We start from the raw sequence: 14024 nt of genomic DNA on the forward strand, positions 1-14024 counted from the left end.
CTAACTCCCCACCCACAGCCAAACCAGCTCTGCTGGTGCCCCTCACTCCCTTCCCAAAGCCTCCTGGCCCTGCTGATGCCCCTCACTCCCCCCCACAACCCCTCCATCCCTACTTCTTCCCCTCACCCTCCACCCACAGCTCCAGGCCTGCTGGAGGGGTCCCCCAGCTGCCAGGGCTACGGGGCCAAGGACCTGGGTCCATAGTCTGCAGCCACCTGCCTCTGGTAGGAGACGGTGGCTGCTGCAGCACAGCGTGGAGCCTGGCTTCCCCTGCCTGCTGCCTGCCTCCTGTGGGATTGGGTGGGGAGAGCTGGCTCCCCACCATGGCATGCACTCCCAGGAGTGGGGGACCCATACCCCCGGATCTCTACACAGGGCCAAAGCTGCAGGCTTCTCATTGTGGGCTTCCAACCTGCTAACCTCCCTTGGCACCTCTGCAGCCTGTGTGAAACAGCACTGCAGGGCACAGCAGGGATGCGCAAGAAGCTGTCTACCACTGTGAGCTTTGTGCTGCCCTGGCGACATGTCCCCTGTGGGTGCTGCAGTGGGGGGGCATCACAGGGTTGTGCACAGCGGATACGGGCAGTACAAAGCTCGCACCGGTAGGTAGCTTCCTGTTCAGCTCTGCTGTTCCCTGCAGCACCGGGTCTCACACACCTGGCTGTGGAGGCTCCAGGGGAGGCCAACGGCACAGACAGCGCAAGCCTGAAGCAGGCAGCATGCAGCCCCTGCCCCATGCACAGATCTGCGGGGTGTAGGTCCCCTCTACCCCCTGGAAATGTGTGCAGCAGCAGGAAGCTGACCCTCCTCCCCGGCCCCTGGATGAGCCACCCACAGCCCTGTCCCGCTCTCCACCAGGGCCCTGCAGCCATGCATTGTGGCCCCAGGCCCCAAACCCCATGTACTGTCTGGCTGGGCAGCGGCCCTAGCCCCAGCCCCAGCCCTAGCCCTGCACAACTCCCTCCCTCTCTACTGGGGCCTCAATTCCACCCCTCCCCTCTCCCCCCACCACTCCACTTACCTGTGGGAGATGCTCTCCAGGCTGCCTGGGGCCATGTGCATATGCATGCACTTCGTGCCCCTTGCCTGACCTCCCTCTTCCTGCTCCCCCAAGCTCCTTGCAGGCTGGAACTCTGCCAGCCTGCAGAGGGCTCATCCCGAATCTGTAAAATCTGCGGGTTTCTCTGGTAAAATGAGAAATCCACATTTGCCTCCAGTAAAAGGTAAAATCCATGGTTTACTCTGTTTTTCCATGGGAAATGGAAAACCCAGATCCCTGTTTATTATAAAGCAGTTCCAACTGCCACACAATACATTATTTATATACATGTAGAGAAATGGCATTTATGTACGGCTTAGAAGCTACACAGGAACTTAGGCTTCTTGAACTGGGTTACAGATTAGACAGTATGCATCAGCTGGAAGGAAGGAGGTTACCAAAGTTCTGGTTTTAGTGCAGCAGGGTGAAGCTAGCAGAAAGGAAAGAATCAGAAACCTTATTGGATCAAATTATATCCCTTCCAAAGTGGTGATTCCATTATTCTATCTTGTTCACATATGGTAAGGCTAAAACAAAAGTATTTGCGGTGGGGGGAAGAGTTGGGAGTATTTTCTATGATTCTATCATTGTTAATATTATGTTCTAGGCAGAATTATAATTTAAAAGACAAGCAAAAACTTGAACAATCTAAAGAGTTTTCTAACTGTACCAAAAGGATGGGAATACATTCTCACTATGTATAAGGTCCAATTATACAGTATTTGTCCCATAAATGAAAATCTGATTTGGCATCCTTGAAGTGTAAGCAGATGGCACTACAAGAAGAGAATTTTTTGTTCTTGTGAACATGGTATCTTCTACATAGAAAGAAAAAATTGTTATAATACAAGTGTGTGTGTAAATTTCTTGGTCTATACAGTCTCCCCTACAAATATGCTAAGTACACTACTATTAGACAGGAAGATTCAATATAAATATTAATACCCACTAGAACAATTCAATAGAAATATAAAATACCTATTGTTTATATTAATGTGTTCTGTTCTGGGTCAATAACAATTAATTAGATAAGCAAAAGAGCTTCAATGTGTTCAATATAAGCCAAGGAACTATTATTCCTGTTTGTTTTTACAGAATATATTTATGTAGGCTATTTGGATTACTTATTTTTATTAGTTTCTGATGCTGTAAATTAAAATGAATTTGTTTTGTACAATATAAAATCATTCCATGGGGTTAAAAAAAACAAGCATAAAATGTGAAACCAAGTTTGTGGATGAATCCTGAAGACAAACAACAGAACATCTTTTGACTTCAGTAGCATCAGGATTTCACTGTATAACTTTTGCAATTCATCCTTTTATCCTTATGTAATATATGGCTCGTGTACTTTATTTCAGGACTGTGGTTTCTGCTTACAAATTATGAATTTCTTCTAACTCACATTATTCCTGATTCATGAGGCATTTTGTCCAAATCCAATAAGGGACTTTGGTGCCTCAATGCTGTCTTTTGCACTTAATTTGTAGACATCTGATCCCTATATCTGAATCCCAAATTCTATATTATGCACCCAGGCTCCTTATACAATGCGTGGGGAGAGTCAGACATCCCAGAATGGGATCCACAAATACCAGTAATCTTAGTCAGGAGCTGCCTAATGGGAGCATGATAAAAAGACAGTTGGTTAAGATAGCCAATATGGAAAAGCTGAGCACAGTGGGGACTTTTACACATGGCCCAGGGGCTGAGAGCTTTCAGAGCCACTCTAATTAAAGCTCCGTAACATCTTGCATATAAGCGTCCTCACACTTCAAAATGGTGGTAAGGGTGCTTGAACTAAAGCTTGTTCAATGAGCTTTAGTTCAAGCACCCCTGCCATCATTTTGAAATGTGGGGACACTGATACACGAGATGTGGGAGGCTGCTGGAGCACAGTAATTAAGCACGGACAGATGAATCGGGTCTGCTCTGACATGCTGTAATTAGTGTGTGGGAGCAGTCTCTATGCTCATGTACAGGCATCCAAGGATGTCTCTTAAATTCCACCATTTGGAATAGAAGGCCAAGATGCCTTACTCCCCACACAAAGATATGCCTCCTTCTATTCATGGTTCTTAGCCTTGGATCTTCTGAAGGCAGATGCCTAAAATCTTTCTTTCAAAAATGGAGTAGGAGTCCCATTTTTCTTATAAAACATAGGAGAAGTTAGTGCTGTCACCACACCTTCCCCCTTAAACAGTTCAGTAGCTAGAGTATATCCCTAGTGTGGGAGACCCAGATATATTCCAACCCTTTGTCCAGGGACTGTGTATAGATTTTACATTGAAAAATCTATGGTGCAGACTGAGCCCCTGCCTTCTCTTGCCCCTGCACCCATGTTCTTTACTTTAGCAAAAGGCTGATTTGGTTTTCACACTTGAGCACATGGTAGCTAGAGCTGGTTGAAAATTTTTAACAACCACAAATTGTTTTAAAGTCTTTTTTCAACATTGAATAATTGTAATTAAAAGATTTTATTTCATTTTTATTAAACCAGTAGATATAAAATGTAATCAGTCTTGGTTCATATTTTTGTAATTTTAAATAAAAGCGGAAATAGAAGGGAAACATGAAAAACTCCAAAACCAATAAATATGTTCATAAAAATTGAACTTTTTTCCCACAAATTAAACATTGAAATTACTTCAGTATGTTTTTGCATTGTCAATGCAATATTTTTCCATTTTCAAGCAGTTCTGGGAATCAATATATTTTACTGACTACCGCTTAAATAATAATCTTATAATGAGAAGCTTTGATTTATCACAGTCAGTTATAGTACTAGCAGAAACTACTGCCCTGAGTTGTATTGCAATGTAATGGTTGAAAGATAATGGTAAAGACACTAATATACACTGTAATAAAGTATTTCCCACTAGTCTTCATAACACACAAGCAAATGAACTGTAAATGTAAATATTGGAGGGACCTACAAGAAAAAAATGTGTATTAAAGCAATTCTAAATCTATAACCAATATAGACTCTTCTAATGGAGCACTCTGATTTTTAAATCACATTTACATTATGGAGATCAGTATTAATTTATCCATTGGCTGTTCTCCATTTGGTCATGGTTGTTTGTGGATCATTTGTGGGAATTTTGCTTTTCCATACTTAGCATATTTTTAAACCCTTTTGTCTTGAAGTGGCACCAAAGAATTCTGAATGTGCACTTCATATTAAATTATTCCTTATAGAAATAAAGTGAACTGTTACTGTAATTATTATGAGATACTAAATATTTTCCCTGTTTGAGATTACTTCCTATCTTGTTTCTGATACTTAGAACTGAAATCTGAGGGATATTTAATCTCATCCTATTAAAATTAATTCAAGATGTCTGAGAAACATCATTAAAATTTGAACTGTGCTTCCACATGCTGTGCACACCTTTATATTACTTTTGTTCCGTATGGCTGATTCACAAAGACTGTTTTCGTTTCTTAGTAAACCTTTCTCTTTTGCTTCATCTTAAATACACCAAGTATAGATAACTGTACATAATGAACATTGTAGAAAGGTACCATGACTTGTCTAATGAAAAGCAGCAAGAAAATTTAATGCTAGTGGTTAGGGTATAAATATGGCCCCTTCTCATCTAAAATACAGGACTTCCAGTAAAACTGTATCAATGCAGTCAAAGCTCACACACATAGTTGCCCCTGTCTCCTCAGGGCATGTGACAGACAGTACCACCCACCACAAGAACATTTCATTTCAAACTATACCCTAGCCTCTCATACCAAATACCTTCTAGTAAACCAACTAATGGAGTGGGGGAAAGGAGGAGGGTGCCTTTTACGATGCTACATTTATACAATACCTTTGAGAATTTTACAAGCATTAATTAATTTAAGGCTCACAACACGTCTGTGAAGTATATGCTATTTTTAATTTAGAGAGAGCAAAACCGAATGTGACAAACTGGGAAATCTCTGTATAGATCACGCATTGTGTTTGATATTGGAGACTGCATATCTTTGTCAGACTACAAACTCTCCTTCAAATGTGAGCCATACCTGTCTTCAGTGTCATCTTTATTGTTGTATTGGACTGAAATTCCAAGGAGTGATGATACAATACTAACAGTAAGGGACATGTTATATATCTTGATGTTCATCTATGCGTAGGAAAAACCCCTTGCACAAGCACTTCAACACTGAGGGCAAACTGTTTTTTTTCCAGGTGGTTTCCATTTTGTTCAAACTAGGTTTCTAGTCTGAACTCCAAGGGGAAGGTGACTAAGCAATCGGTCACCTAGTGGGTAATTTAATCAGTTGAAAAGGCTGCTCATAGGGCCAACTGACAAAAAAGCTTGAACTACCAGTGTTCCAGTCAATGGAAGATGAAACAGAGGGAAGATTGGTCAAAAAAGTGCAAAGGACACAGACTTCATCAGACATAGAGAGATGGAGTGACAGAGAGAGACTCCATGTTCTGGAGAAGTAAGTCTTGTCCTGTTTAAAGAACTTTTACCCAAGAGCAGTCAAGAGTGATGTGAAAACTAAGACAAAGAACGTTTTTTGCTGCTTTCTCTATGTCCATATAATCTTGGTACTAGCTAAAGTAAAGAGATCTCACATAACCTTGGCTGCTTACAAAAATTTGCTGGAAAAAGCTTATAATAAAGAACAGTTACTTAGCCTGCTCTGAATCCTAATGAACTTTTTCAGCATGTTCCACACAAAAATTGATTCATTTTAGTTGTATATTTATCCCGAGCAGAATAAATCCCTTAAAGTTAGGCCCTACAATAAAGATGTAAAAAGGCATACCATACCATCCTTGAAAAACAGGCCAAAAAGGCTACATGCAGACACGGTGGGGGGGAATGGCACTTTAAACTTGGTGTGCTCTCTTGCTGAGCCCAGCACATGCCCAGAAGAAGTAGCATGCTAGTTGCACTTGGCTTTCCCGATGTCTGTATAGATCAGGCACTTTTAGTGGGGCTTATTTGCCGCTTTTATCTAATAGCTGTTTCAATCAGCTGAAGTACTCAATTTATACAGATGCTGCAGAGCCAGGTTGAACTAATGTGCTGCTGCTTCCAGTAAAATGTGTTTTTTTCCCCTATGTCTGTCAGCCCCCAAAGGCTCTTGATATATCCTTACCTAAGAGTGCTTATTCAGCACGTCTCATTCTGCCTTCTCCATGCCTAAACAGAGGTGTTTTAACTATGTCTGGTCTCTGGAGGAAGTTACTTTGTGGGCTTCTCCTTGGGCACCTCAGTGGGATCACAAGCAATCTGGTTCTATGAACAATCAATTATATAATATTTTATGGTCTAGCAGCCTGTGTCCTCTTTTGTTCTGTAAGGTTTTGTTTTACCAAGGCTGGTCAGACATTTGTGGCTCATGGTAAAACATGACATCAGGGGTTCTAGAAAATAGTTACATAAAGTGACCCAAAACTGTGTTGCTAAGAAAAAAATAAATTTTGAAATGACATACAGTAAAATAATCCTTTCTTCCTCAATATAATAAGCAACATTTATAACTCTCTGGAGTCTCAGACTGAGTTCTCAAAATCTCTTTCCCTATAGGAGCCAGCATCAGCTATACCCAGTGGTACATGGGCATGTTCAACCATTCTTTAACTCTCACCTCCAGACCCAAAAGAGGTATGGAGAAGGCACTGAGACCAGAATATTCTCCATGTCTCTTCATATAGGGAACAACATCAGCATTGGACAGGAGTCTTCACAGTTTTTTGCCATTGTCCTTCATTTAACTTTTAAACACATTGTCTTAATTTTTTTCCTCATTAGTTGTGTTGCTACTAGTATTCAGGATCCCTTTGCCTTAGTAAATCCCTTGAGCTGCCCAACCTCTCAGTATGCTTCCCTCCCCCTCCTTTTCTTGCTCTCTTTCCTTCCACCACTGTTGCCTTCTCCTTTTGGCCACCTCCTTAAACTGCAATTCTCCCACATCCCACTAATCTGCATCACCATTTCCACCTGCTGTGTGATTTTAGACAAGCCATTTCACCACTGTATCTTGATTCTGAAAACATGAAATGAATAGGACATGAAATAATCATTTGGAGGACTTTGTATTCTGCATCCTCTTTTCTATCATATGTCCTTTTTACTGTAAATATTTAGAGACGGGGCTTCTTCCTAGGTCTATATTGCCCCAAGAACATTTCAGGTTGTACTTTTTCATACATCAGAACTAAGAGTAATAATAATTTCCCATTTGATTACCAATAACTTAATTCAACCAGCCAAACTACTACATGGATACAAAGGAGTTCTTACAGTGATTATTTCTGCTGTGAGTAAACACTAGTTGTTTAAAAATCTGGTAATTTTAGCAGTTCTTCAGTTCTGTTGCTAAAATTGGAAATTAATTTCCAAGATTTTTAAATAGTGGTTGCAGAAAGCTGGACTCCTAAATCCTTACTGAAATGCCTAGTGAGAGACTCACACTTTCAAACAACCAACATCTTCAGTTGTAATACATAGAATCAGCTCCCCAGTTGGTGAACACTGCTGTAGCTCCATTAAAGACAATGCAATGCAGTTTTACATCAGCTGGGAAGATTTCAGGACTTTCTAATGGGAACAAATAACTGCCTACATGTTAGATAATTCAACTTTTATTGATGTCAGTACCAGTGATCATATTTGTTTTAGGGTATCTTTAAACTGTATAATTTTTTATTCCATTTTGTGTCTTACTTTTAAGCTATCTAACAATATATAGACTAACTACAGATGAGCTATATTCATCCTATTGCTAGCACCTAGACTTATCAATAATACCAGATGAAAAAACAATGTTCTTATCATGTATATGATGCAGTCTGAAGTCTTCCCTTTAACAGTTCATCTTTTCATTTCACCAACAATATAGCACATGACAAAAATATTTTTAAGAACTAACTAATAATGTAAATAATATATACCTTCATGTTTACAATATTCACTTGGCACATATTGAGACTAGTGAACTATGCTTTCTTGCAGCAGGCACCACAGGTAGCCTACAATGCTTTAAAATGGCTGATGCCAGGAGAATCCTAATGCTATCAGAACCATTCTGCTTCAGCACAGAAACCAGCATGCAAGTGCTATTTGAATGCTCACATCCTTTTAAGGAAATAAAAAGCTACGTGTTAGTTCTTTTTTGTCAGCCTTGTAAGAGCCTGAGAAGAGCTTAAACAATCAGGTATTAGAATATTAAAACATTAGTGTATTTGATTGTCTACTTTTTTTGATCATACATGCATACATAATCTTGATGATTAAAAAAATGAACAGCACTTGATATTTATAAAAAATAGGAACACTTATATAAGTCTTCATATCCTGAAAGTCCTATACATACATTGACTCACCAAGTCGTTCATACCAGCTTTTCATCATATAGCAATACAGGAACTAGGAGACCAACAGATGAGGCCAGAGATCCATACAATACAGCATCCTGCCTCTGACAGTGCTCAGTGCCAGATACTTGAGAGGAAAGTTCAAGAAACCACATAATGGAGTATCTTGCCTATGCTTCTTCTTAATTCCTGTCATCAAATGGTTGGCATATTCTTTAAAGCAGGAGGCACTGCATTCTTTGTGCTTTTAAAATCTACTTAATGTAATAGTGGGTGTTCTCATTAGCCACATAAATGAATTTTTAAAAACTCTATTAAGCTTTCTATCTCAGACATAGATTGTGGCAATAATCTACACTGGATAAATGGGCATTATCTAAGGTATTTTCATTTTCTTAATATTTTAATTTGTTGCTTTTCAGTGTCACTGAATGTCTCTTTCCTGCTGTCTTAGGGGAAATAGTAAACAGGAGTATTAAATTTACCTTCCCAACACAATTTGCTATTTTTATACTTCTGTTCTGTCTCATGTTATCTCTCTTCTCCTAATCTCTTCAGACTCCTCATCATGATTTATAGTGGAATATACCAATTTCTGTAGCTTAACTCCATACTCTTTTTGTTCTGTACGTCTATGTCTTTGGCACTATTTTGTTTTTGATGGGTTAACACACACTGGCCATGTCTATACATGTGCTTTACTTGTGGAAAAGACTAATTAGCTTCTGAGTAAAGCGTCACTGTCTACACATACAATGGTATTAGGCTGCAGTAAACTAATAAGACTGCAGTATGATAGTACTATCTACATTGGGGTAATTTACTGGGGTTCAAGACACATGTAGATGCTGACCACAGGCTACAGGCATAAATTGTGCCCAGTAAGCCCAGCCAGCCAAGAGCCAGACTCCTGCCTACCACATAGCCACACAGCTCCATACTTTCAGCACCCTCATGCCCAAGCCAGCCCCTCTGTTGCCTGACACCTCCACCCTGAGACTGAGGCTGACCCCTCTTTCCCCTTGCCAGCCTGGACCTGCTCCACTCCAGCTCAAATTACTACTGTCATAGGTACACGTGTAGACACTGCACCCAGGAGCAAACTGCTCCAGAGTTTATTGCCTCACATTAATTGCAGGTGTAGATGCACCCAGTATACAAGACAGAAATATTTTAGCACTTTATTTATTTAATAGTATAATTTATTTTTAGTATAAATTAATATTCCATTCTTTATACAGCCTAATATTTTATTTCTTTTTTTATCACAATTGTATATTGAGCACAAGTTTTGAGCTGTCTACAATGGCAGAGGTCTTTTACCTTAGCCGTCATAGATAATTTAGAAACCAGAAACGCTTAGGAATACTTGAAATTATTTCTCTCAATGAAAGGCAAGGATTTTTTTGGGTGAGATTTTTTATTGGACCAACTACATGGTTGGGATAGTCAGACAAACTTTCAAATGCAAGGCATTTTTCATCAGGTCATCCTCTCAATGTGTATTACCTAACACATTAACATTAAATTTCATCATATTAACCTTTCACTAGGCTTTATTATGCCCTTCTGTAAATTCCTCCAGTCTCTCTGGTGTTGAGTAACCTAATTACTTTTGTGTTATATGAAAATCTTGCCACCTTATGCTTAACTTTCAATTCCAGATCACGGGAAAATACATTAAGCAACAGCTGCCCTCGTATGAAACCTTGTGGCACCCCTTGTTATATTTGTCATGTTGAAAACTAGCTATTTTCTTTCATTGTTTTTCTAGCCCTTTGCCTGTTATGAATTAATGATGGTGCTATACCTCATGAATTGTACCTGCTTATTTCATTAATAGACTCCTATATGCAACATTTTTTAAGCCATTTGGAAAGTTCATTCAAATTTTAATCAACCCACTCATTTATATCTGCTGTATTGTTGGTTTGAATAGACTAGGATAATGCTCTGTGCCATTTTTGGCATTTCTAATTTTGGAATTCTAATTCAGCAATTAATTTGTGTGTTCATACCTAAATACAATCTGGATTTATTTCACGAGTGCTTTGATGTGATGAATACACATTAAACGTTTGGGGAAAAGTGAGTCAGCATACTGTATCTATCATATCTTGCCAATTAGACTATTACGATGTCAAAAGTAGAATCACCTGCCTTGTTCAGGAAGGCTTCATCCCACCATTTATTATGACATTGCTGGCTGCCTGCAACAGTTACTTTCCAGTAATAGTAGGCAACCATCGATCTCTGGATCATGGTGTACACGTAAGAAGTCTAGTCAGATGCTTTATGAATCTGTGGCTGTCAAGCCCAATACAAGTGTGACACAGCCTGTTACAAGTTTCACAGATCCATATGTTGTCTGAGTTGGAATCCAAGTTTACAACATGCTGCTTTCTTCTTTCTCGCTTTGCTTCCATTCTCTGGATCAAAGACTTTTTATGTCAAGCTGCACCCAGTGCCAGATGTTCTCTCCAGATTGGCTGGAAAACTGCACGCTCCCCCCAGCTTTCTACATCGACGTTGAAGAACTTCATATAATTTTTGCACATATCATGGCACTGCCATAGACAGCAACCTCATATTCTAGAGCAGTCTCGAAACTCACTATAAAAAATATTCTTGGGGACATGGTCTCCTTCCATTCTCCTGACAAGGCCAATCCAACGTAACCACCCCTTCTCGATAGTGGTTTCTAAGTGTGTTAGTCCTCCATGCTCCAGTACCTCTGTGTTTGGCTTGCTACCTTGACACTTTATTTTCAGGATCTTACACAGACATCTCATGTGGAAGCTGTTAAATCTCTTGATTTGATTAGCATATGTAGTCCATGTTTCTGAACCATAAAGCAGGGATGGCAGCACACAAGTCTAATAGATTTGCATCTTCACGTTAGCTGATAATTTTCTGTTACAGCCCAAAATTCTCAGCTGCTTTTATGATTCTGTTAGTCAGTTCAGTCTGAAGGTCAAAATTCCTGCAATCGTAGAACCCAAGTAGCAAAAACTGTCAATGACACCAAGAGATTTATCCTCCAGAGTGATGTCAGGTATTGTCAGGCGTAGCTCTTCCACCCCTTGGTACCTGATGATAGTCTTGAGACTAATTGCCATCCTGAAGCTCTAGGATAACTCAGAAAATCTGCCCAAGAGATTTTAAATAACTCTTTTTTTCCATATATTCCAGCTCATTTTGCAAAAGTGATTGAGTATCATTCTCCCTATTTTGTGGGGGTGGGATGGACTGAGGGAATTCACATCTTGAAAGTTGTCGATGTGCTCTGTACCATACAGACAGAAAAAAGATGCGGTCCATGTGTCTAGCTCTGTAAAGCCTACATTTCTTAAAAGAACATAAGAATTGCTAATTAATTTACTGTGCCAGACCACAGGTCCATCTTGCCCAGTCTCCTGTGTCACACAGCAGCCGGAGACCCTGGCAGATACCTGCCTGGAGCGTGCCGGGCTACAGCCTCTTCAACACCTCTCCAGATTGGATGGAAGAGGCTGTACTATTGCCCTCACCTGTTTATTTATGCACTCCCCACCCATGGCCCCACCAAGTCCAGGGACTTCCTGGTCACCCTCTTTCTGGTTCTGGATAAGGTGGTGATTTATCTCACCAGGAAAGAGGCTCTTGCTGGGAGGATCCCCAGAAACTGCAGGGCTGTTTTCCTGTCCCTGGTTTGATCCCGTCTCTGTCTTCATTGGACAGTGCCCACTGGCTCTTGGACTTGCCAGTCCTCTGTCAGGGCACTAATTATAAACCTTTGACCTTCACTCTCGTCCCTGTTATATTTTTACTTGTCTCAAGCAATTAGTTGTCACGTTCTCTGTCGAGGGGAAGCTAATAGTTCACTTGGTGGGCACTGCCCCATGATTCTTTTAAGGCAACAAATTCGCCTGGGTCACAGTAGCAAGAGACCCCAGCACTTGGCTACCCAGAGTGCACCAGGCCACAGCCCCTTCACCACATCCTCCAGAACTTCCTGCTGAGATTCTGCCTACATTTTTTCCCTACTTCTGTTCATTTATGCACTTTCCATCCTTAGCCCCACCGAGTCCCAGGACCAAGCTGGCAATATACCTGACCAGGAAGGAGGCTCTGACTGGACCCCTGGGGACTATGGGGCCATGTTTTTGTCCCTAGCCCATTCACATCTCTGGGCAGTTTCACTGTGAAACATCCATTGGCTCTTTGAACTTGTTCAAGGGCTAGTGGGCAATTTCTGGTGGGCTCTCCTCAGTGACCCTGCCTTGGTATACTCATTTTGAACCTTTGACTTTCACTCTTCCCTATTTTGTTGTTGTCCCACAAATTCAGTTGCTGCATACCCAGTAGCCCCTTCTAGTAACAGTGAGTGCTGTTACTCTGTGGGCATAAGGTCCATGTTCCTGATATGTGTTAAACCAGCCTGTGGTGGAGAGTGGATGCTGAAAAGAAGAGTGAGCAGGGTATGACCAGGGGTTTTTTTCCGCTGTTCCTCTCCTACTTGCAGCCTTCAGCATTTAAGGTCTAGGAAACTGTGATTCAGAGGCTGTACTCCCTGCTCAATACTCAATAGCTACTTTCCTCATCTGGAAAGCACTTGCACATCTGCTTCAACATATGGCAGCATTAGAATGATGTTGTAGCCATGAAGATCCAGGACTTATGAGAGGGGCAAAGGATGAATATCTTACATTCAAAAGCATGTCTGACCATTGGTGACATGTAGGGGGTGCACGCAGGTGCATGCGCACCCCCAGATTGGCAGTGCACCCCCTGCGAAAAGCGCTGCCAATGCTGCTGGCAGTGCCTACAGGTGGTTGCCGCTCGCACAGCCCTATGCTCACCACTGATACCACCGGTGACGTCTGTCGGAGCTCACCACCTCCCCTGCCCCCACCACCGATACTGCCTGCAGGAGCTCTCCACTTGGCCCAGCCCGGCCTCCAACACCACTGCGGCTGCCCGCAGGAGTGGTTGCCCGGCCCCCCAGTCTCCAGGGGCACGTGTCATTCATGTGTCTGACTATCCCAAGTCTGCAGTGGGTCCAATAAAAGAGTTCACCCTAAGAAATCCTTGCCTCTCTTCAATACAGGCTCCCAATAAACACCTTCCAGCTCCATGGAGCTGCTACGTGCCGACAGTTAAGCCTGGGCACAGGAGTCTGCAGGCCCTCTGCTTCCATGGAAATCTACGGCCCCTGCTACACACGTTACATATGTTATGAGAAGTCACTGGCCAGCTGCGCAATAAATTTATACCAGCCCCAAGAGTGAGGGCAGTTATCACACGATAAAAATAACCACCCAGCTATAAAAAGAGCCAGACCACCATGGGCGGCTGGTGCCAGCTTAGTCAGGCAGGGCATGTGCCCCCTCAGCGACCAGTCAGTAATGGCACCGGGGGTCCGTGGCATATCTCACTGACCAGGGTGGGTCCCCCCTGCCTGATCCTGCAGAGTGGGAAGCACGGGTACACCCCGCTACGCCTCGCCACTGCAGACCACTGTCAGGCTAGTTGAAAGGGGGTCCCAACTCTCAAGGCCGAGGGAGCAGCTCAGAGCTGCATGTGGCGGGGGTTGCCCGGCCCCGGCTATTGGGAGCGGAGCTGGCGAGGTCTGACACGCGAGAGGCGGGGGCGGGGGTGGCGGCAGGC

This window comes from Crocodylus porosus, unplaced genomic scaffold (assembly GCF_001723895.1).
Source record: "Crocodylus porosus isolate Cpor-Errol unplaced genomic scaffold, CroPor_comp1, whole genome shotgun sequence".
Taxonomy (NCBI): domain Eukaryota; kingdom Metazoa; phylum Chordata; order Crocodylia; family Crocodylidae; genus Crocodylus; species Crocodylus porosus.